This window comes from Callospermophilus lateralis, chromosome 8, assembly GCF_048772815.1.
Source record: "Callospermophilus lateralis isolate mCalLat2 chromosome 8, mCalLat2.hap1, whole genome shotgun sequence".
NCBI lineage: Eukaryota > Metazoa > Chordata > Mammalia > Rodentia > Sciuridae > Callospermophilus > Callospermophilus lateralis.
Window position 1 is genome coordinate 104811147 of NC_135312.1, and position 25298 is coordinate 104836444.

The window sequence follows — 25298 nt, forward strand, 5'->3', positions numbered from 1 at the left end:
TTCATTTATTTGTTGGTTTTTTTCTTTTTTTGAGGAATGAACTCCAGGAAATGAATTTCCCTCTTAAAACTGCTTTCATTGTGTCTCATAGATTCCGGTATGTTGTGTCTGTATTGTCGTTTATCTCTAGGAATTTTTTGATTTCCTCCTTTATATCTTCTGTAACCCATTGATCATTCAGTAACATATTGTTCATTTTCCAGGTGATGCAGGATTTTTCCTTCCTTCTTTTATCATTGATTTCCAGTTTCATTACATTATGGTCAGATATGGTGCATGGTATTATCTCCACACCTTTATATTTACTGAGAGTCGCCCTATGGCATAATATATGGTCTATCTTTGAGTAGGATCCATGTGCTGCTGAGAAGAATGTGTATCCACTTGATGATGGTTGATATATTCTATATATGTCGGTTAAGTCTAGGTTATTGATTGCGTTATTGAGTTCTATAGTTTCTTTGTTCAGCTTTTGTTTAGAGGATCTGTCCAATGGAGAGAGTGGTGTGTTGAAGTCCCCCATAATTATTGTGTTGTGGTCTATTTGACTCTTGAACTTGAGGAGAGTTTGTTTTATGAACTTTGCAGCACCATTGTTTGGTGCATACAAATTGATAATTGTTATATCTTGATGGTGGATGGTTCCTTTCAACAGTATATAGTGTCCTTCTTTATCCCTTTTGATTACCTTATGTTTGAAGTTGACTTTATTCCATATGAGAATGGCCACTCCTGCTTGCTTCCGAGGGCCATGTGAGTTGTATGATTTTTCCCAACCTTTCACCTTCAGTCTGTGTATGTCTTTTCCTATCATATGAGTCTCCTGAAGGCAGCATATTGTTGGATTTGTTTTTTTTAATCCAGGTTACTAGCCTATGTCTCTTGATTGGTGAATTTAAGTCATTAACATTTAAGGTTACAATTGAAATATAGTTTGTACTTCCAGTCATGTTTATTTATTTATTTATTTTAGATTGGCTAGTTTTCCCTCTTTGGTTATTTTTCTCCCACTTTACTGAGATACCTCCCACTGTTTGTTTTGGGCACTATTTTTCAATTCCTCTTCTTGTAATATTTTGCTCAACATGCTTTGCAGTGCTGGTTTTCTGGCTGCGAATTCTTTTAGCTTTTGTTTATCGTGAAATATTTTAGTTTCATTGTCAAATCTGAAGCTTAGTTTTGCTGGATACAGTATTCTTGGTTGGAATCCATTATTTTTCAGTGTTTGAAATACGTTGTTCCAGGATCTTCTCGCTTTCAAAGTCTGTGATAAAAAATCAGTCGTTAACCTAATTGGTTTACCCCTAAATGTAATCTGCCTCCTTTCTCTCGTAGCTTTTAGTATTCTCTCCTTGTCCTGTATGTTAGCTATCTTCATAATTATGTGTCTTGGAGTTGGTCTATTATGGTTTTGGATGTTTGGGGTCCTGTAAGCTTCCAGGATTTGGCAATCCATTCCATCTTTCATCTCTGGGAAGTTTTCTAGTATTATCTCATTTAGTAAGCTATCCATTCCTTTGGACTGAATCTCTGTGCCTTCTTCTATCCCAATGACTCTCAAATTTGGTCTTTTGATGAGATCCCATATCTCTTGGATAGATTGCTTGTGAGATTTCAGCATCTTTTCTGTGTTGACTATATTCTTTTCAAGTTGATAAACTTTGTCTTCATTATCTGATGTTCTGACTTCTACTTGATCTAGTCTGTTTGTAATATTCTCATTAGCGCTTTTAATCTGATTTACGGTTTCTTGCATTTCTATGATTACAGCTTGATTTTTTTAACACCTCTATCTCCTGGTAAAGCTCATTCTTTGCGGATTGAATTTGTGTGATTAGTTCCTCTTCAAAATATACTTTCAATGCTTCGATTTGCTGTCTCATGTCTTCTCTAATATTCAGTTCCATCTGAATTAGGTATGCCTTGATTTCTTTCCCTGTCCATGTTTCTGATTCTTCTAGGTCCTCCTGTATATTTAGGTTGTCCTGCATTGTTTGTAACCCTTTTTTCCCTTGTTTTTTCATGTTGTTCACATTACTCTCCAGCTCTGTTTGACTGCTTTGTAACTGCTTTCTCCTATACATTTGTTTTGGCTTTGTATATCTCTGTTGTCTCTCTTTTGTGGTGGGAGATTATGCCTAGAAATGTTGGGCTTTGTTGTACTTTAAAGCTGATTCATTCAATTCATATAAGGCTTCTAGGTTCTGTATGCATATAATGATTTGCTGTTTGTTCTTAGGACTATATGTTTAGGTTAGGTGCTCTGGTGGTACGATGGTTAGTATGTCTTGGCTACTTTAGAAGATTGCTCCACTGAAGGTGGATACTATCAGGCAATTGGATCAGGGTGTTGGTAGTAGCTAGGTATTTAGGAGTCTTATAGACAGCCTCGAGACATTCACCTATTTGCATTTAGACAATTACACGCAATGGAAGATGTAATGCTTGGGATGAGAGTTGGGGGGTAGGGGAATGAAGGTGCTGTTAAAAAGAAAAAAGGATAGAGGGAGAGTTAGATTAGAGGGGAATGAAAAGAACAATAAAACTTGAAATGGGATAGAAAGAGAGAAGGAAAAGGGGAGAAAGGAACAGGGAGAGAAGAAGGAGAGAAAAAAAAATATCAACAACAGCAACAACAAAAAAAAAAAAAAGAAAAAAAAATTAAAGTCTTAGAGATCCACGTTCTTCTCTTCCAGTAGGCGGAGCTGTGCCCTCCAAGCGGAGCATCTGCTCTCTACCTGCCGAGAGCTATTTCTGTAAGGCGTCTCCTGGGAGTCTCTCAGACTTGTCAGTCCAGAGCCATTTCACTTCTCCAGCCCTTAACCCCCTTCCTCCTGTCAGCCTGCCAGCCAGGTCCTGATCCCCAGAAGTGATTCCCCAGAGATCTAGTTACACTTGCAGACCCACTGCATGTCCCTTTTAAGCCCCAGTGCTGTGGTAAACTGGCGGCTAAGACCTTGGGGGTCACCGCTGGTGATATGAGGAGCTGGGGGTCTGGGATCCCCTCTGCTTCCCTACGGACACGACCCCTGAGAAGTCAATGAAGTTTCCTGGCTGCTTGTATCAGTATGGGGAGTCACGCACCTGCTAAAGTGGATTCTGCTGGGAAGGAATTCCGCCGAACTCCGATGACGTCACCTCTCTGCTATGGCGGGCCCCAGGCTCCTTGCCGGAGTGTCCGAGGGGAGGGGTGGGACTGGTCCTGCCCGGTTGGCCTCAGCTCCTGGCTCGTGGAGGCTTGGCTAAAGACTTCTTCCTGCCAAGCTGCGTCTCGGCGTCTAGCAGGACCCAGTCACTTTGGCTGCGGGCGGGTGGACGGATCTGCAGCTGCGCCCGAGGTGTGCGGACTGTGGCTGGTGAATCTGAAACTCCGCGTCTTGTGGCAGGGTCCCGCTCGTCCGGGTCACACAGACGCTTCAAAAAAATCCTAGTAGCTCCCGGGTGGTCTCTCTTCAGTGGAATTTTGCTAGGAGAATCTCCGTTGGTAGAATCCAAGAGTTATCCTTGCGACTTTATGACCCCATCACTGGGAGTGCATTAAAAACGCAGCCTCTCTGCCCGCCGCCATGTTGGATCCCCCAATGATTTTTAAATTAGCACTTTGAAGTTAGAACATATATGGTTACCTTCTAAATGTGGGCACCTTGAAAACAGTCATTTAGTAATTAATAATCCCAATGTTAAACCTAATCTATGGATTACCTCTTGAGCTTCCATTAAAATTTTATTATAATGATGTTAAATTTCTAACCAAGATTTGGGTATATTCTGCCACACTTTCAACTTTACATTCCATGTCACCTACTTTAGTAATTTGAACATTTTAGTTCTTTCTTCCATTTATTACAGCAGATTATTAAAAACAAAATGCATTTACTTCTTGGTCTTTTGGCTAAGATCAAATGGGAAAACACACATATATACATGCACACACACTTTTGAATTTGATATGCAATGCTGAAATTTAGGCTTGCCTCATTTCTATGAATTTCAAACTTTGTATATTTTTTTATATTTCCAATGGGCCTCATTGTTGGATTATACCATTATGAGTAAAAACCAGCAATTCTCAATCTGTATTGTTTCTCTTAAAACCTTATTAAAACACAGATTGTTGGGTCACTCACCTAGAGTTTCTGATTCATTAAGTCTTGACTGAGCTGAAAATTCATAATTGGTCTACAATGTGAGAACCATTATGAAAACTAACAATAGATTCTAAAATCACTATCGACCAATATGTTTTCATGAAGGTTAAAGTTATTCTTGAATTGTTAGTAACTATTTTTAAAGTGGTTTTTATTAACCATAACAAAATCCTAAACCAGAAAAATATCTATAATTTAAATAGAAGTTGATAAAATTTCCACACTTAACATTTTCTTTTGTCTGTTTATGAATATATTTCTATATTCTGTAGAACTAGAGACTGTAGTAGATTTTTAGTTACATTGACTAATATTGTTCACTTTGTACTGGCAGGTATAAAGTAGCATAGATGTGTAGCCAAACAACTTGAATTCAAACTCCAGCTCTACACTTTCTTAAATTTATTACCCTAATTAAATTACTTACCCTCTTCATGTTATAATCCCTTCATTTTAAGAAACACATAGGTAGTTTTAGTATTATATAGACTTATATATATGTAAGACATTTATAAATATAACTCAAATGCAGTGAGTGATATATGAATTTTAGATTTACTTTGATGATGAATATTAACCTTTAGATAATGTGAAATATTTTGCTTTGAGGGTTATTAACTGATAAGGTCTGATGGACATAATAATTAAGGGTCAAAAGGGAATTCAAATCTCAGCTAAACATATTTTCATTGCTTTTGTATTTTTAAAATTTACTGAAATATAGCTGACAGCTTTATAATTGAAATATTTCCAATAAAAAACCTTCAAAACCAACATATTAATGAAGCATCAAATAGACTTTGCTGTTTATGAGAAAATGTCATCTTCTTCAGTGCTTTCCATTCATTAAAAAATCTATTTGAATCTTTTAATAAATGAAGTACTTATAAAACAGCATACAGAATCCACCTTTTGGTTTTATAGTTTATAGTTTTCTAATTGTGTTCCATATACTTTATAATTGAAATATAATTATCAGAACAAAACAAATGTTTGCTGCTTATATATTTAATTCCTAAATTTGAAGAGATATTGTCATTTTCATGCAAGAATAGCTAAAAGTGCAAGTGTGATAAAGAGTAGTGTTTTAAGTAATTAAAATAAATTAACATAAACAAACTATTTTAGGAAAATTATGGTGCTATACTGAATGTCACTAAGTGGTTCCCAGTACAAAACAATACTCAATTTGTAATATTTTAATATATATGTGGGTATTTGACCAATTGGAGTGAAACATAATGCTTATTATGCAGCCTCAATAAGCTTTTCATACCATGACCCATATGAAGACATAGTATAAAATCTTTATTAAAATAATACAGTAGCCAATGAGCAAAGACAACTTTAAAAAATGTCAAAATACCAAAATATATCATGTGCATTAGAAATGAAGAGTATGTGGATTGATGAAAGGAAATATTGCATCACACATTCAAGTTTGGACTTATGATTTGTTCAGACTGAAAGTCTGAAGACATCAGATATTTGAAAATATTAATTTATAGGTAGATTACTTTCACAATATTCTGGGAATAAGATTGAATTAGTGGTTCTGAAAATAAAGAGAGTTAAACTTTAGCCATTTTGCAGGTTAATTCTAGAATTGGGTAAGTAATAAAGGAGTCCTGAGTTAACTTATCCTATTAGCAATTAGGATAGAGAAAAAATATGGAATACACTTAGAAGGTAGGCTAGAAAACAGCCAACTGATGCTTAGGACTCATTTCCTTATGTTCTTTGGACTCCCATAAAATGAGAATAAAATAGCAATTTCATAAAAGTTGGGGGCTATTTTTAAATGGAATTTCAAATAAATTTCTCAAAGACATAGGAAAATTAAAGAAATTTCTACAATAGATAAGATAAAATGCTCAGGGGAACACTATAATAAGCAAACAAGAGTACACACTTTTTAAAATAATTAGTTAAAAAACAATAAAATCTAACAAATAAACAAACTCTATATAGGAAGAAAACATGTACAGAAGACAACAGGTACCACAAAATAAGGTTATAGAAATTATTCGAATAATATTGATCATTATAATGAGTATAAGTGGTTGTCTTAATTTAAAGACATAAGTCAGATTTTGAAAAATCAACTTGTGTAAGTTTAAGATAACATAATTTATAGCATAGCAATATCTTTATTCTGTCTTTTCAGCCCACAAAATATTCCCCAAATTGTTCATGCCTTACATAACATTCAAAACTCAAACCATAGTCAAATACCAAGAAGAATTCATAGTGAGCCTTGAGATTAACTTTATTCTGCAATAAAATAATTCCATATTTCTGTTTAGGAATTATGTCTTGTGATTTCAAAGGAGTATAAATTAAAGGAACTTTCAACTAAGAAGTGATTTAGAAAATATATACTTTATCATTTTAGTGGAAACACATGGAGTTCTATTATGTATTTTACTGATTTATAATTAAATGCAAAGGATTTTACCTTTTCTGTTTCCTAAATTTCAGAAGTAGCTCTTGCTGAGAATATCTTATGTTTTCTTAGGAAGGCAGACTCAGATGGTAGAGCTGTCTGTTGAAATACACAGGGAGAACTCTGCAGACTCCCATATGGAACAACCACTATCCCTGAGGAATAAACTCTAACTCAGTCTCCCCAAACATATGTTGGAACCTGAAATGGAAATCTCAATATACTTACTAGATAGCTCATTTTGGAAATCTTAAGCTTCTTACATAAAATCATGGGAAAGATGTCCTATTAACTGCATCTACCAATACCTGAAATTCTTGTATTTTATAAGTAAAAATATTTTGTTTTATTTCTTCTCTCTTCTATCATCTCAGAGATATAAACAATATAAATGTAATATTCTTATAAATTATTTATTGTCTCTAGGAAAAAGAATTTTGATTAAGTTAAACCTTATCAAAGTTTGAATTAAGTTAACATTAAAATGGAAGGATATTCCCCTTCCAGAATCATCAGATTAGTTACAATGGACTACCTCATAAAATAATTCTAATTCTAAAAGCATTAAAAATGTTAGAAGAACTCAAAATGTCTCAATATTTTTATAGTGGTATTTTTAGAACTAGTTTAATATGATAATAATATGTTGCTATTTCTATGACATTCCAAATATGAAATAAATACCAATAAGTGATACATTTTCTGAATTTTTATATTAAAATAGTTGTAAGTTAAATTGAAATGATATCTATACACACATATGGGTAGAGTACTGGAATTTAATATATTTATCCAATATGTAATGATCAAATAAGGATAATAAGTATTTATATTTCCCACATTTATGATTGCTAAGTGTTAAGAAATTATGGAATCTTCTTTTCTAGTTATTTTGAGATATTTGATAAATTGTTGTAAACTATATTTACCCTGCAGTACTATAGAATCTCAAAACTAATTCCTCTTATTTGGTAACATTTGGGAATTCACTCTCTAGTCTCACTCTAGATGCCCTATCATCTGCCCTTTGTTATCTCTAGTAACCACCATTCTACCTATTATATGATATTAACATTCTTTAGGTTGCACAAATGTTTGAAAAAAATTGTTATTTATCTTTATGTTCTTGACTGATATTAACTTAATATGATGTCTCAGTTCTATCCATGTTGTTACAAATTACAGAATTTCATCCTTTTTATAGCTAAATAATACTCCAATGTGCCACAAATTGTTTTCTAGCTATTCATAGAGAAGACTTTATTGATTCCATATTTTGGTTATTTTGACTAGGGCTGCAGTGAATATGGGAATTCAGATATCTCTTGGATATGATGATGGTATTTCCTCTAAATATATTCCCAGTGGTAGAATTGCTGGATTATAAGGTAGTTCTAATTTTAGTTTTTTAAGGATTCTCCATCTATCTTACAAAATTATTATAATTATATTATAACTATAATAACTGTAATTAATTTGCATTCCTACCAACAGTAAATAAGAGTATACTTTTTTCTGCATTCTTACCAGCATTTGTTATATTTTGTTCTTCAGATAATAACTTTTCTAAATAGGGTGAGATGACATCTCATTGTGACTTTTATTTACATTTTTCTGATGATCAGTGATTTTAAGAGTTTTGAATATACTTGTCCATTTGTATGTGTTATTGTTATTGTCTGTGTAGATCATTTGACCTTTTTATAATTGACTTAATTATTCATGCAACTGAGTTTTATTAATTTCCTATATATTCTGGAAATTAATGATGTGTCAGAATGGATAGTTTGCAATTATAAATATATCCTCCCATTTCATAGATCATCTCTTCTACATTGTTAATTGTTTCCTTTATTATGCAAAATTTTTTGTTTGAAACAATCCCATTTGAGGGATTTATTGTTGTTGGTTGCATTTTGGGGTTTACCTAAAAAAAACTATTGCCTATGTCTTGTAATGGTAGTAAATGTTATAATTTTATTCAGTCTTCCATTTACAATCATTATAAAGTATGGTTTTGTAAAAAATACAAATAAAAGGAAAACTGAATAAGCAAATTTAAATAAAACATTGTTTACTTTTGTGCTGAAATAAGACAAAGGAGTATATATTTTAAACTAAATCCTCAAGAAATGAGGTGAGACTAAATTGATTCGTGGTTAAAAAAAATTGATTTTGTATTTTTTTTTTCTGCACATATGTGGGTTTTCCAAAAGAAGTTACAATATGAAGAATTCTAAAATTCCCATGGAATTAAAAAAGACCCTGAATAGTCAAAGTAATCCTAAGAATAAATATGTAGTTGGAGTTATTATACTTTCAGATTTCAAATTACATTATAAAGCTAATCTTAATCAAATCAGTTTGGTATTGAATAAAAAAGAGACAGACACTAATGAAACAATAGAAAGCACTCAGAAATAAATGCAAATGTTAGAGTCAACTAATCTTTGACAATATCATCAATAGTATACAGTGGGAGAAACTTTATCTTCAATAAATGTTGCTGGGAAATTTGAATTTTCACTCACAAAAGACTGAAAGTGTACATGTATCTTTCGCTGTACACAAAACTCAACTAAAAACAATCAAAGATCTAAAAGTAAAACCTGAATTCAAAAACTTGTAGAACAAAACATAGAGGAAAAACTCTTCAACATTGTCAACACTCACTAATATGTTACTATCACACAAAAAGCCCAGGCTACAAAAGCAAACATAAATGAGATTATATTGGATTGAAATTCTTCTGCATGGTAGTCAAAAATCAACAAAATTAGAAGGCAATTTATGGAATGAGAAAAAATATTTACAAATAATGTCATACAAAAGCTAATACTCAGAATATGTAAAGAACTCACACTATTGAATAGCAGAAAAACAACTGACTTGAATGAAAATTGACAAAGTACAAATGGACATTTCTTCAAAGAAGACACAAAAATGTTCAAAGGTATATTAAAAGTTGATTAGCATCACTAATCATTAGGAAAATGCAAATCAAAGCCAGGATAAATCATCACCTTATATCTTTTAGGATTATTATAATTAAAAAGGTAAGATGTAAGTGTGAGTAAAAATACAAAAGGAAACCTTGTGTATTATTGATAGGAATTTAGATTGGTGATGCCATTGTTGGAAATAGTATGGAGGTTCCTAAAGAAATGAAAAATAAAATTACCATTTGACCCAGAAGTCCTTGTGGCTTTACACCCAAAAGAGATGAAATCACTGCCTCATAAAAATTTCTGTAGTCCCATGAGTATAGCAGCATTATTCACCATTTCCAAAACATGGAAACAACCAAAACTTCTGTCAGTGGATGAATGGGTAAACTGTCATAGAGATGGACAAGGGATTAGTATTCAACATTCTTAAAAGTGAGATTTAACACCACATGGATGAACCTAGAGGACATTATACTGAGTGAAATAAGCCACACTCAGAAAACAACCTGCAACATGTCACTTATAAGTGTAATCTAAAATCAAACAAGAAAAACTGAAAGAGAATGAATCAGTAGTTAACAGGGATGGAGGTAAAGTGGGGCAGAGCAGACAGAGGGAAAAAAGAAGAATGGTAAGATACAGGTCAAAGCATACAAAGTGGCAGTTAAATAGGTTGAGAAAGTCTGAAGCTCTAAAGGGTAATATGAAAACTAAGGTTGATAAGATTGTATTCTGTTGGGAAATTTAACTAAAAGAATAGATTTTAGGTGCTATTGCCACAAAGGGTTAATATGTGAGGTGATGGGTATGTTAATTTGCTTGACTATAGCAACTATTTATCAATCTGTCCATCTATATCAAAACACCATGTTCTGCACACTAAATATATGCAATATTTTTAAAAAGGATACTGATCTAGTGGATATAAGGAAATCTCCTTGTATCTCATCTACTTTATTCTCAGAAGAATTTTCCTCAGAAGGAATTGCTCAGCTTGCTTATGCCTCTCTTTCTATTCCTTTCTGGACTCCAAATCTCTTAGTCGTTTCACATATAGAAAACGTAGCAAAACCTTAAATAACATTTTGGAAAACATAATAACTAAGGTTGCCAGGTAAAATACAATGCAGTATTTGGAAATATTTGAAGTATACGATTGTTCATTGTTTAACTATAATAACTGCATTTTCTTTTTGTGAATCTGGCAACCCTGGTAATTGAAATGCTCACTTACTGAAATCTTCAGTCATTTCTATTTTTTCTCTTATAAAAATATTTACTAATACATTAAATAAATATCTAGTAAGCACATAGGTGCCAGGCACTGAAATAAGCATTTAAAAATCAAATATATTGTATACATAAAAAATATTTATAGGCATGTGCATTTGAATAGATGTCAGATGTTTAGATTCAGTTTCTTCAGTAAGCTGGTCAACATATTTATCATGATAATTAGAAATTGATGATGTGTATGTTGTCAGAATAAAATAAAGTATACTTTAGCTTGGTATTTCATTTATAACTATTTATTAAACCTTATCATGTGCAAAACATAGTTAAAGAACCTGTGTATAATATAAAAATGAATCATAAATGATCCTTGCCATTAACATATCATTGTCCAACATAAGGGACAACAAGGACACATTCAAAAACAAAGTTAAATGAGAAAGATACAGTGATATAGAAAACCAGACAATGAGAGAAAGAGAAAGGGAGGGAGGGAGAGAAAGAGTGAGAGGGAGGGAGGCAAGGAGGGAGGGAGAGAAGGTGATTCAGGCAAAGCCCTATTAGAAGTTAAAAGAGAAAAAAAATCTGTAATCTATTAAGGCCTCTGTTTCTGAGCTGAAATGTGTTGAAACTGTGAGAAATAAAAAGTCCAGTAATCCATTTTTCAGAATATAGTATTTTATCATTAAAAGTAAAATTGGGATGTAGGAACGACAGCCGAAGGGGAAATTGAGCAGAAAGGAAAGTATGTTAGCCTATGGATATGGCAGATACAAAGCCCGTGTACCTGAACAGCCTCTTGATAAACAGCTCAGGAATAGGATCAAGCTACCAGTGATAGAAATCTTTGTGTTAAGAAATGGTAACTTAGGGGCTAGAGTTGTGCCTCAGTGATAGAACGCTTTCCTAGCATGTGCAAGGCCCTGGGTTTAATCCTCAGCACCATATAAAAATAAATAAATAAAATAAAGGTATTGTGTCCAACTACAATAAAAAAAAGAAAAGAAAAAAAGAAAGAAATAGTAATTTAGGCAAAGAAGTAAAAGCTGCATACATGTCAGAATGCATGCACCCCCAAAAGGCTTTTCTGCTAAAGGAGAACAAAGAGAGGTGGGAACAACTACAGGAATATTTCTTTAAATAACCTAATAGAAAAAGGTAAAATTGAAGCAATGTTAGGGTAGACAGCACACCACATAGTACTCAGCCAATGAGGAGCTGAGGAAGAGACCTTGTGCTTTAGGGAAAAAAAATGCTGGTTGTACTCATTCTGTGCAAGCTTGCTTGCCAGACGTTGTTTGGTAGCATACCCTTCTGCAGAAGTAAAATTTGCCTTGCCAAGTAATTTTTGAACATGTGCCTGATTCCTTGTAAGAAACCACTGCCTTTGTACCTGTGCAGGGCATTAAAAATGGACAGAACTTGGGATTCAATCCATTGATAAAACTACATTTTTCTTTAGCTCTTCTAATTCAATTTAGATTTTCAATTACTACATTACCTATAAATCATAGGAATCCCTGTCTGCCCAAGGAGTTTTCTGATACATTATATACCATGTGAGTTAAGAAACAATTTAGAGATCAGGGCCTAGATTTAGCACCTCAACTAATGTCCAGTCTAAGCTCTTTCTCTTAGAAGGATATGGTCTTAATCAACTTATTTAAAAACTGAAACTCTGGGTCACCTACATCTATAAATCACCAGCAGTGCTTCGAAAACATACTGATGCCAAGGCCCTACCACAGATCAATTAAATCAGGATCAATCACAGGGAAGTATCTCTTGTTTTAAAGCTCCGCAGGGGACTAACACATGACACACTCCTTAAGAACCTCTGTTTTTGACAGTCCTATTTTCTCATCAGGCATGTCTTGAAAGCAACTTCAAGCTGTGCTAGTAATACTCATTGAGGTATGAATTAACCTGTTCATCTAGGTTTTTTGTCCATTCTCACTAAGGATCTGATAGAGCTTTATTATGTACACCGAGTGATTTAATACCCATTTTATCCTGATTGCATTTCTAAAATGCATTCACCTCAGAAGACTTCATTTGACTAAGAGGCTAGCTCAATTTTAAAAATCATTTATATCTAGTTCACTTTTTATGACATAAGAGAAAATTCACTCACTTTCCTTGGTATCTGTGTTGCTTCATCCCTCCTTTGTTCTGAAACAAGTGTCTCCTAAATTTACAAAAATTTGTAAACTTCTCACACCTTCATTTAACATTTATATATATATATATATATATATATATATATATATATATATATATATATATATTATAACCGATATTAAATTATGTCTAAAGATAAGATAATACCAGAACAATGCTAGTTTTGAATTCAGTGTTGGATCTATCCTTTTCTACATTTTTTTCTCACATTCTCAAAATTCTGTACTTAAATTTCAGCAAACTAGAAAAAAAATTGATGTAAATTAATATCCCAGGAATAATGTAAGTGAGTTTTACACTGATATGTATCTATACTATATCAATGCTCTATAGATTATGGGTCAGCAAAATATGGCCCACAGCCTGCTTTTTTAAGTAAAATTTTATGGGTATACTACCATGTTCATTTATTCATATATTGCCTATAGCTATTTGTGTCCTATAACAGCAGAATGGAGAAAAGGTAACAGATTGATTAAGCCAGATATCCTAAAATATTTACTCTCTAGACCTTTACAAAAAAGTTTGCCAAAATATGCTATAGATTAATTTTTGAAAATCAACAATTCAAGATAACTTGAATTTGCTAATTCTATTTTTTGTAACACATCTAAAAAAGAAAAAAAATAATAAGTATTTATGAATGAGTCTATTTCTCAATGTAAAAATTATCTCTTTGCTTTTTACCACTCTCCTTATTCCCCCATTCAGTTTTGTTTGTTTGTTTTGTTTGTTTGTTTTGTTCTGTTTTGTTTTATTCTATGATAAAGTTTTCTTATCCCCCTATTTCCTTGAATGTTTCAGACCCTCTTTATGTTTTTACAAATAAGGTGCTAAATTATTCTTTGCTTCTTTGGAACTAGGTCTGGAAAAGATCATTTGAAGATTATTTGAAGGGTCCTTAAAATAAGGTAGAAATGCAAATCATATCTTACATATCTTGCAATTTACTTTCTAGGTTGGCAAACTTTCAAAGAGATGACTTGTGCAGAGGACCTGGTCCTGAATCAAATATTGGGTACCAGCCAAATCCTGCCTGTATTTTTTTTGGGGGGGGTGCAATGATCAGATAATAGCAGGAAGCCATCAGTGGGATCAGGAACTTCTATTTCCATAATGTTAGTACAAAATATATGCTATGAATGAGAAAAATGTAAAATACAAAAATGCTACCTTATGTGAGCAAGATATTAACTAAATATGGCACTATTTCATTTAAACCAGTATTTCTGGTTTGCTTGTCTATTAGATATTTTTCTTTAATAGCTATTTTATAGCAGCATGTACACAATACTTTTTAATCACTATTTTAAATACTATTAGGTGATTTATTTACATTAGATATGAAATATTCTGGAAAAGCAAAATATACATGGTAGCATAAAAATATATGCATCTGTGTGCAAAAGGTTCTTGTTAAAATTAAAAATAAAATTCCTTTGGCTTAGTATAAAAATAATGAGTTTAGGGTTACCCTCACATTGTATACTACACAAACGCACCCAGCCAAGGCAGTAAGTGGATCCCAAATCCTGCCTGTACCTCATGTGTTCAGTCAGGCAGGCTAGGGTAGGACTGTATTCACGAGAAGATAGGGATGCTTTCTTCTTTCCACAAACTTACTTGAAAAGCTTTGTTGTATTACTTCAGATGAGTACCTTTTAATTCACAAGCAGGTGCCCTAAAGTCTAAGTTACCCCACTAAAAGTGCATACTAATATGAAGTCTTTGGGGTTCAACCAAAAATTTTTATGTGCAGGAAATAATTAAAAACTCATACTGAGGCTCAGGCAGGAGGATCGCAAGTTCAAAATCAGCCTCAGCAATGGAGTGAGGTCCTAAGCAACTTATTGATAACTTGTCTCAAAATAAAAAAAATAAAAATAAAAGGGCTGTGAGGTGACTGAGTGGAAAAGCACCCCTGGGTTAAGCACCCCTGGGTTCAATTCCTGGTATCAAAAAAAAAAAGTGAAAAATAGATCTATGTCTTTATATGTATGGAAACAAGGAAATAAATACTAATGTCTTTAATGATTTTTTTGAAGTATTGTTGAGTGTTTCAACTAATGTGATATTTTAGGAAAAAAGATAAAAGTGAAGAATGTGAATTATTGGATGCAATAAAGGAAGCATTGCTCTCAAAAAAAATCATACTGATATTTTTGTTTATTGTATGGTCTTGTAAGAATTCTACTTTTTAATTCTTCCACCATAATACAAAAGTGATAGTATTTTCCCCTTGAAAGCATGTTGCAATAACTAAAAATACTAAAATAACTACCTATGTAGAGTACTCTGTATGTGAATAATACATTTGTTTATACAGAAGAGTTTTAATTAAGTTAGTGAGTTCTATCTTTTAAAGCTTATTTTGTATATTATTAAAGAACAGAAAAATTAAAACTAAAATATATTCTATTTGTTTTCTTTGGAATATCTTTTCTTGTTAAATTTTTTGTTAATCTGACTTAAGATGTATTAAAATTAATCCATATGAATTTGCTTATGAACATGTGCTTATATATCATAAATGATATGTATCACTTATGCTTGAAACAATCATAAACAGGTTGAACTTATATTAGGACTCTGCCCTTTTCTAAGAAGAAAAAATGATATAGTTGGAAAGAAAAAGGATAATTTTTAAAGGTTAAGTCATGACTACCATTGATATATAAAGTGATCACATTAAAACTTTATTAACTATTTATGAGGGAAATGGGCAGATGTTATAATTAGTTCAAAAAACAGTAAATAGTCACAAATATACATGGAGCTAAGGATTGTGGAAATAAACTTACAAATAAGGATAAACCTAACTTTTTTTTCCATAAAACGGAGAAGTTAATTGAATCTCTTCCAGTCAGAATTCATTTGCACAAACACAGACAAGAATTATTGTTCATTGCTATCAGTTATCTAAAATTTATAGGGCAGTAAAATACCTCAAAGGCAGTGAAAGGCTAGAATCAGATAACCTAGAAACTAAGTCATGCTATAAATAATGAATAAATTTTCATTAGCAACACTTAGTAATCTCTTTCCTTATTTCAGACTTATTTACCAAACTATACTAGAGATAACTATATGACCTGAACACATTTGTGCCACATAAAATGGCAATCAGTACACATACATAATGTACTATTTATTATTTTAATTATGAAGACAAAGAAGGAATACACATAATTTTAAAAAATAAAATCTTACATAACTATCATATTTTTTCATTAGTATATATATGCACATACATAAAATTAGACATATTAAAATTAATTTGTATCATCTTCAAAGTAAGAGTGATTTTGTTCCCACTGTCTTTGAACAACAACTAAAACAAGAAGTGAAAAAATAAGAATTTTAGTTTATTTATAAAGGAAAAATATTGGTTTTTCAATTACCATAGTAACTTGAATCCAACATTGTTTTAAAATGTACTTAGTAAATAATTCTGCAACTCACTCATGAAAATGACTGACTTTTCATCTGAAAACATACATGAAAAGGACTACTAACGTAAGTCTCTTCTGCTCTTTATTTTTGTAATATGAAAATGAGGAATTTTATGTCTATTAACTTTAGAAATTTCACACATTTTAATGTTTTTTTCTTAAGTAAATATATTCATAATCCATACAGTTTTAGATTATAGCAAAATTTACATGACAAAAGTCACATTAATAACACAGAAATGTTTCTTCATATAAGTTATCTTGAATATAATTTTGAAAATGTAACCCCCAATGTCTTCTTTTGAACATAAGTCAATACTATATCAAATAAGTGGATCTCTACATGCACTGTTATTATCCAGATTAATATAACTACCAGTTTTTATCTATGCAAATATGTGCATGCACACACACACATCCCATACATGGTGACAATCAAAATGTCATCTGGATTTCATAGAAAACATTTGCATTTCAAAGAAAAGCAACATATTCTTACTCATATTCTTGCAATTACTTTTCAGCAGTTAGATATTATTTTTCCTGAATCAAGAAATTGACTTTAGCACATAAATTTGTGTAATTAAACTAAAATCATTTCTTCTTCCACCAAACTAATTACTATTTTAGCAACCACATTTTTAGAAAGTGCCTGGAATATTATCCCTTATAAATGTCTGTGTTCACAATATGAGCATAATGAACTTCACACCCTACAAATGCTTCATTAGTCTCATTTATAATCATGTACTCACCAATGACTCATATGTCCCATTTAATAAAGCCATTTCTTTCTTCTGAACTATACAGATTCAAACAGTAGGTCTTTTTCTTGTCCCCTTAGCAAGATCTCTACCAAGATATACCACAATGACCGAAAATTCATCTAAGTTAAGATATAATTTATCAATTTCTTCATATTTATCTATTATTGTATTAATGGCCTCACAGTCACTTAGTCACTTGAAATAAAAACATTCAAAAATAAATGAATCTGTCTTCTACTATTCACCTCTCACATGTTGATATCTTCTGCCTTTTCTACTTCTTAAATATCTTTGATCAAAGTCATGATGAGGTATTGTTAAAATATGATGCACACTCATAAGAGAGTATATATTAAATAGATATGTCTTATTTACCCTGTATGAGTTAAAAGAAAATATCAAGTAGTGTCCTATTTCTATGGCAATGTATAATGGTGAGGAATTGAAGTTAGCATTTACAATCTTCCAAAAAAAGTGCATTATAGGTTAAAAAAATGCTGGCCTATGATTTATATGCAACCCAACAAGCCAAACATTCTTAATATACAGTATTTTATGTATGAATGATATTTGAAATTCAGAGAAAACTAGGGACCAAACTATTTGAAAATATTCCAAGGAATTATTTTAGAGACGAGACTGGCAGGTACATGTGTAGCTGAACAAATATTCCCTAGAACATTTAAATTATTTAACTAATAAAGCCAAGACTCATTTAACTAGGTAATCCTTTTTCTGAGGTAGGCCAATGGGGTGGAATCACCAGTATTTATTTGGTTGGCTGAAGGACAGTGAGGAAGTATTAATGCTATCATACAAGCCTTGACTAATTAAAATATGAAATCTGATAGCATTATAGGACATTGTATCAGTAAGGTCAGTGGTACTTAAAAGAAATAATCACAGGTTACATGTACTTATAATTACCACAATGACATGGTTTTTGGCAGACTACATCTATTCAGATAACTTGTTTACATGTTATCATTGTATTGAGATAAAAAGATCTGATAAGACAACTTTGCCTACCTACATACAAAATCTTCCCAAGTCCAACAAGCTATAAATTCTTACATATATTAATCCACTTCAAGAATGAACCTCTTTTAAAGCATCTAGTTAAAATACAATAATGCTATAAAGATTGCTGTTGTTACATTTCTTATGATATGATGATATTTAAATCTTTACAGTTATCTAGACAAAATTACATTTATTTTGAAAAGAAGTTCTCTTGATGATAAATCCTGTAGGGTAATCATGAGCAGGGGTCAGTGCATATTTTTTTTTTTAACTCTATCATCTCTTTTGTTTGTTTGGCAAATAGGATGGCTATGCACAGAATATAGAGGTAGAATACATAGAATAGTTTTTTTCTATTTTTACGGTGCCACTTTTGCATATTTCTTGTGATAAGAAATATATGAACTCTTGACTAAGATATTCAGTGATCAGAAAAAGACATAATTATGCATGTAACTGGGGATTTTTAACCCCAAACTAGTCAAATAACCTAGAGAGCATGGAAGAATGTCAGTAAGAAAATTTACCTTAATCTCAGTCATCCACTGTATGTAAAATTAGCATTAAACTTCACACTTAAGTAAGAGTAGTTCATTCATGTAAAAAGCACATGTTGGGGTTTGTTCCAGACCACATGTCTATGTCTAATGGCTGCTTGATATACAGTTCTCATGTATCTGCATTACAATTTTTCCTTATAATGGTGGTTTACCAAGTCTGCTTTGTAACTGAGTCACCACTTGATTTAAATTTTAAAATTATGTTGTTAGTTACATACGAAAATCATTCTATTTAGACAATATTGGTGAGTCATTATTTTTGCTGTTATGAAGTTGTCTCAAAAACTATTGGAGACATTAAAAATCATGTCAACCAAAATACCTTTCTGTCCAAATAAAGAAGAGAAAAAATATTATTTATTGTTCAGAACACATAGCAGGTTGCACGAATGCAGCAAGTTTTCAGGGCACTTTAAGTTCTGGGAAACATTCTACAGATGTTTGTGGAATAATCCAGAAGAAAGAAAAATTATGATACTGTCTTCTCATGAGACAAATAGATTTCTCTTATAAGTTAGAGAAACCTTGTGAGAAACTTCCGAGTTAATTTCTGAGATATGTGTGGTAGTTACATTTACTTCTTAGATTCTTTATAGAAAACAAATGAGTCACCATATATAAAATACTTAGGACGGTTTTAGCACACAGTAATCACAGTATAAATGTTGCCTGAAAAGTAGGTTAAAAGCTGAATTTTTTTCATAGGTGTGCAGAGCATATATTGTGTAGCATAGATATAAACCAATATTTTATTTGAAAGGTACATTATATGATGTGACACAGTAAATGAAAAGATTATGTACTATTTGGAAGTACTAAGGGAACTGTTCTTAGTAGAATCACATGAGTTTTAGTTTGGCCATATTTAATACAGTGATAGATTTACTTATTTGTAGTCTGGATAATTTTTAAAATGACTTTTGAAAAATTCCTAAAAAATAAAGTTCTTTTATATGTCTTTACTTCCAGCAGAAACAAAAATCCAAGGAAATATAAATAAAAATGAACAAACTCTATAAAGCATAGGATGCTATAATGAAAATAATAAGATCTATATGGTATAATATACAAGACTGAATGAACTCATACTTCTAAGAGCAATTGTAGGATTGCTCTTATATATATGGAAATCCTTGCATTTTCTGCACAAGGTATTTATAAATAGGAAGTTATTACAAGGAAAAATCATTAATTAGAAGAAAACTTACTTTACGACCTCTTTAACAGCTCTTTCATATATTCTATTGAAGGCATATCTGTATGGTTTTTATTGTAAGGATAATGATTTTAAAACTATTAATTTTGCAGACCATTAAAGCAATACATCTCACCAGTTATTTTAGTTAATATTAAAATGCTGTAGTTGGTTAGAATAAAATATGTGTATATTTTTCATTTAGTTTCTCAAGCATTCCAGATTATTAATTTAAACTTTGTGTTGGGCTGGGGATGTGGCTCAAGCAGTAGTTTGCTCGCCTGGCATGCATGGGGTGCTGGGTTCGATCCTCAGCGCCACATAAAAATAAAATAAAGATGTTGTGTCCACTGAAAACTAAAAAAAATAAAATAAATATTAAAAAATTCTCTCTCTCTCTCTCAAAAAAAAAAAAACAACTTTGTGTTGTGCTCTATTTTGCTGTTTTCTGTCAGAAATCCTTGCAACTTTAATTTATGTTTTTGTGTTTGTAAGGATGGTGGGTGGGGAGGAGGAAAGGAAGTGACAGCTGAGCAGCCCACATGCTCCAGAGCATTTCACACTTGATGAATGTAATAAGAACACTAAAAAACACTTTAATTAATGTTCTCTTAGGGTGAAGAGAGCAAAATGACCTGGATAACAGAACACCTGTACTGAAATTCTACTACATAATTACAACTACCAAAATACAAAATCAAACCTTTTTTTTTTTGTTATTGCTTGGATAGATTTGAAGACAGTTGTCAGTGGCAGTGTGGTTTGTAATTTTCAATTTATATCCTAAGTACCAAAATGTTTGCAGAATGGATTTTCAACTCATAACACTCCCCTCTTACTTCCAAGAAGATTAAATTTCAAAATTTATCAGTATACATGCCAGTGTAATTAATTGCATTTTTAGTCACTTTTCTTTAACAATTTCACAATGCTTGATGTGGTATTAAATTTAGTTTTCCAAAACAATGAATTTTTTTCTAAATAGAAAATGAGAGAAGAGTGAAAAAAGACTTTTGTAAAATATGTGATTATTTATGAAATTTAAATTTAACTCTAAAACAATGCCAGACTACTACACATCTATAAAAATGATAAAAATATAAAACATTGACAATATTATCCTTGCAAGGATGTTGAACAATAGGAACTGTCATTCATTGGTGGTGGAAATGTGAAGTGACATAGCCCATTTGGAAGACAGTTTGGCAGTTTTTTACACAAGTAAACATTGTGTTACCTTTGTTCCAGCAACCATGCTTCTTAGAATTTACCAAGTGAGTTAAAAACTTATGTCCATACACAAAAACTTGCAAACAGATATTTATAGAAACTTTATTCATATTCACCAAACCATGGAAACAACCAAAGTGTCCTTCAGTATGTGAATGGATTACCTGAAATACATCCATAGAATGGAATATTATTTAGCACAAAAAATAAATCACTTATCAAGCTCTGAAACCATAATGGAGACTTAAATGCATATTGTTAAGTAAAAAAAAAAGTCAATCTAAAATAGCTACATACTGCCTGATTCTAACTATATGACCTTCTGGATAAGGCAAAATTATGGACAGAGTAAAAATATGAGTGGCTGGTAAAGTTCTGTTTTTAATTTTGTTCAGCTTATTTTCAGTCAAGATAATTTTATTTCCTTTATGTGCATAATTTATTAATTACATTTAAATAAACATAATTTTCCATATTGAATCTTATTCATATGTGAATATTAAATCAATCAACTAGAATTGTGATATATTCTACATATACCACAAATATAAATTTGCTACAAACATAAAATATTTATCTAAAATATTTTAATGTGTTCTGTTAGCAATTGTTAATTAGTTTGAAGAAAAATAGTTCCAATATACTTTTTAAAAATTTATTCTAACTCGTTATATATGACAGCAGAATGCTCCAATATTGATATATGAATAAAATTGACACCCCAATTAAAAGCATTTCACTTTTATTTTTTTTTGGTTTTCTTAGGTTTCAGCTTATATTGCAATCAAAGTAATCAAAGTATGACAATAAATGTTTAAAAGGGAAAAATTATATTAATGCTTTTGATTAAATATTTTGTTTTAAAAGGAATTGATACTTTTTGCTGGAGGGAGGATGGCAGGGAAGGATAAAATTTAATTTCAAAGAGATAAGAACAAATCACAGCCTTTGCAAAAACCCATTATACTAAGCATAATTGATATAATCTATAATTTTTAGCACTTATCATGTACTCAGAACTGATGCTTGCACTATCAGATATGTAAAATGTAATTATCCACAGTTCTATAGAGACTTGGAGAGGCACTGCCAGCAACACAGGTGCAGCCATTTGTGTGTTAGTGATTCTACATCTTTCCAGACTCCGAAAAGCCAAATGAATTCTAACTGCCCTTCGAATGACTCTGAGTCAGGAATCAGCACATTCCCAGTGTCACTGCATCCACAGGAAATAAGAAGATGTACAGATCTAAAAAAAAAAAAAAAATAGGAACTTTGTCTTGTTTACCAGAATATTCTCCACGTCGAGGACAGGAATAGCAGAGAGAATTTCTTACTGGTCTCCAGTAAGGAAATGAATCCAGGAAAACATTTTTTCCCCAACCTTGCCAATCCAACAAGGGTAGTTGATTAGGTTTTGGAAAAAGCATGCTGCCAACGCAACCAAATAAACAAAATCTGCTTACCTAACTGATTGGAGTTATCCCGGATAGAAGCCTTAATGTTGAAATATCTATTCTTCATGGTTAACTGCACTAGTTCTTTTGCTTTCCCATCAATCATTGTTAAAGTGTTTATGTGATTAAACACTTACTAAATTATTTAAAGTGTTTTGCTTAATATTTTAATTCCTCACTTTGTGTTTAGATTTTAACCCATTGTAATGTGAAATATGCTTAATTTACTCACTTAAAATCTTTAAAGTCACCTATTAAAGACTCCAATTAAAGTCTCCAATATGAAGAATACAAAGGACATGCTTTACTTTTTACCCTATTTTCACTCTAAAACACTAGACATTAGTTATAATCTCTTTCTTGAAAGGTTTTCTTGAATTCACTCCCCCTCAGTACGTCCTCATAATTTACTTAGTACCTCTCATGTACTTTTTTTTTTTTAACTCTTTGTGGATTCTACTTTATCTACCTGTAGTATAAACAGGTATATTGCTGGAGTTTATTTTTATGTTCATTCTATCATTATATAAATAATCCTTCAATAAATTCATTAAATCCATGTAAAAATTGATGTTTCACTCTTGAATGGCCATGTCAAACTCAGTTCTTGGGATCAGAGTAAATAAAATTAGAGGGTATAAAATATGATTTGTGCTTAAAAATCATTCTGCCCTGAGATTCATACCCCTAGACAGATGCCCTGGAGTAAAAGTTGCTTTGATCCTCTTCATTTCATCTGTTCATTTCATTTCATCTTCATTTCATCTGCTTATACATAATCCTGTGAATAAATCCTTCTGATGTTAAAAATTAATCATTCTGACCCATTCCAACTCTGTAACCTTGAATATATTACTCTGTGTCTTTGTTCTTCATCTATAAAAGGTATGTGCACTTATTATATATAAACTTAATTAATATATATATATATAAGTTCTGGTGCATAGAAAGTCCTCATTACATGTGACCTATTATTAATAACAGATACACCTATTTATTATTAAAAGGAATTTGTGGTAATTTATATTAAATTTATGTATTTTACAAAGGTTTGCATGATTTTATAAATGTTTATTGTATATTTCCATGGACTATAAATGTTGTAAACACTAGTTTGTATTATTATTTCCTTTGGATTTCCAGGTACCACCCCAATGCCTGGAATTTAAAGGAAATTCACAACAATTTGGAGAATAGAAACCTTAGTGTGAATATGATGATCCCATTCATTTGATTACATCAAAATTATAATATGACAACCCAAATTCTATTCCCTCTTTCAACCCTAAATATTAGTTAAAATGTCTTCAATGCTTAAATCCCGTTTCACATCTGCTTCTCACAGATATTCTGGTGTCCCCAATTCCTGTAGCCCCAAGCCAGTCCCCTCATCCCACCATCCTCTGCCCTCTGGAAAGCAAGAGAAATCAAGGAGATATAGATCCAGAGTTACATACAGAAATCCAAGACAGGACTTTTGGAAGGTCTACTATTCCTTCCCCCTTTCTTTCATCATATATCCCCCTCCTTCCTGATGCATTTGTGTGCACATTTATAAGCACAAATACATTTATTTTAAGACTCTATTTGTGATCCTTCCCCAGACACCAAAATTGCTAGCTATGACTCCGGATTTGATTACTTCTCTCTTTTGTCAGTGAGTTCTTTGCTATTATGAAAACATATTCTTATTATTATTCTGCAGTGAGAACAAAATAATGTAAAATTGACTTAATCTTTAGCACCAAGTTTACACTTTGTTGTAAAAAGGAACTTCTTGACAGGATTGCTAAACACTAAAATTGCTGAACAACAGTAGTCATTTCACTGTCTGAAAAAAGAAGATAGGCTCTCATTTCTCTAGAATAGATTGTTTTCCATCTTGTCTTGAAAGAGAATGAAACTTTGAATACTGTTTTTCAACCCCAGGCTTCTCTGACATATATTTAAGCATCTTTAGAAATCTTCCTTTAAAATTGTAGATGCTGTCAAACCCTAATTGTCAAAATCAACCACAATTATAAAGCTAGTTTTTTTTCTCCTAAGAATATGTTGCTCAAAATTCTAAGCTAATATAATACCTGTTTCATTTGCAAATTATATTACATGCCATATTTTATATAATATAATTTACATCATACTTGGGAACAGCACTATGATTTCCATACACTATTTATAAAGACCATTGTTAGAGGCCATTATAGGTAAAATCCTTTAAAAAATAATTATCTGATGATGCTAGAATGTTTGTAGCAGTTTTATTTGTGTTTTTCCATTGTTTTGTTTTATCTTTTGAAAGACTTTAAGCCAAACAATTATTTTCATTAACCATGATGCTACCAGTGTTGTGATGGTTTTACACAGGAGATACTGAAAATGTGTAATGTGCTGTTAATTCAATAGCTTATATTTCAGTTGAGAAATAAGATTTTCAAGGTCATAAAACTTCATGTGACATGCAAATATATATGTTATGCACCATATACTCTAAAAGGACAGAAATGAAAAGCAATACATAAAATTTTGGAAGAAAAATAATATGTTAGCATAATAATAATCTGAAGTCATATATAAATGAGTTTAACTGCAATATCAAGCATAGCCTAACCTTCATTTCTGCATCTGTAAAATGATCGATATAGAGATGTATGATGAGGA

The 25298-nt window shown here is 31.7% G+C and overlaps 1 protein-coding gene across 3 annotated transcripts in view; it reads left to right on the forward strand.

Moving 5' to 3' along the window:
• Positions 1–25298, forward strand: part of Fstl5 (follistatin like 5) — a 722640-nt gene that overhangs the window by 310623 nt on the left and 386719 nt on the right. The gene's annotated exons all lie outside the window — the stretch shown is intronic.